The following is a 1,465-nucleotide window of genomic DNA, read 5'->3' on the forward strand; positions in this document are numbered from 1 at the left end:
CATTTGCAAGCCATGTTGGTATCAGGTCAGACATGCCCGAAGCATACAGCAGCATGGCGTCGGCTCTGAACCTCCTCGCATGCTCCCAAAAACCAGCCACCGTCACACCTCTCTCACTGCATCCGCAAGCCATTTGTTTTCTGTGTACGATGTTTCAGAGCCCCTTTCACCCCAGCTCCCAGCAGTACGGGCTTATTTATGTGGAACAAAATTGGGCAGCACAAAGAAGAAGGGAAAAGGGGAAAAAAAAATGCAGTAGAATTTCTCTTTTAGCCACTTGTACCTGTCTTGCAGCATCCACAGAGCTCATCACAGCAGAGCTGAGCAAACAGGCCTTGCCGCTGCAGCTTGCTCTTAGGTGTTTCTGCTGCTTTTGAATGCAGAAGAAATTTTCAGTTCTCACAAAAAAGGTGTACTTCTTTGCACAAAAAGTGTTTTAAGAGAGCCACTGGTACCTTCGCAGTGAAACCTCCGCCCCTGTTTTCTTTTTCAAAAAAATGCTTTATTGGTGAGAAGAATGGTCATAAATTACATTTATACCAGAAGGGTCCTGTGTTGGATGAGTGCTTTGAAAAAATTGCAGCTTCCCTTTACACACTTGTACTGGGACAATGTTAGTTACTCTAACAGACATTTTGCTAAACAGATACATACGTTTGATCAGACAAGTAGCCTTCCCACTAAAAAAAAAAAAAATTGATCCGAAACCCAATTATTTCTCAAGCAAAGAAGGTCAATGCTTCTAGTTCTGTGCCACAGAACATCTGCTGTAGAGCAAGGCAGCTTTCTAAAAAATACAGCCCCAGTCCAGGGAAGCATAGAAGCATATGAATAAATAATAGAACAACTCTCAGATCAAAATTTTTCATATGCTGCATGAATGCTTCATGACCAGAGCTCATTCCACTGCTGTGTGACAGCTCTGATGTCTGCAACATCTTTATTTGCTCATCAGCAGTAAATCCTTCTACCACATGCCAGCTACATATATTCTTCAAGTCCCAAAGGACTGGGAAGATAAAATCTGTTCAAGAAATACTTAAAACAGGCCTTCCCCCCTGCTCCCCAGGACAGCAGGAAGGATCCAGATTTATCCAAGCATCCAGATTTACCCAAGTGTCTTCCATATAATTTGGACCCCTTTGTAGTTTCTGAGACACTCCCTGATAATTTCAGCCTAGTGGAAGATGGCAGCGAGCCCCATGACATGTGGTTTTCTGATATCCATGCCAATAAAAGAAGTATCAAGCTGTGCATAGCCCATAGTCATGGGAATATGTTGCCCAACAGGCTTATGCACCCAGTAGGAAGCGGGACTGTGGATGCCTGAAGCAGTTCTGCATTACAGCAGGCTGTATTGTCTCCGTGTTTCATCTGTACAGATGAAACAAAATGAAAGAGTGGCCATTAACGCACATGGGAGCTTGGTTCAAGTGCCACATGTGAGCTTCGGGCAGACGCATTC

This window comes from Phaethon lepturus, unplaced genomic scaffold (genome assembly GCF_000687285.1).
Source record: "Phaethon lepturus isolate BGI_N335 unplaced genomic scaffold, ASM68728v1 scaffold15367, whole genome shotgun sequence".
NCBI lineage: Eukaryota > Metazoa > Chordata > Aves > Phaethontiformes > Phaethontidae > Phaethon > Phaethon lepturus.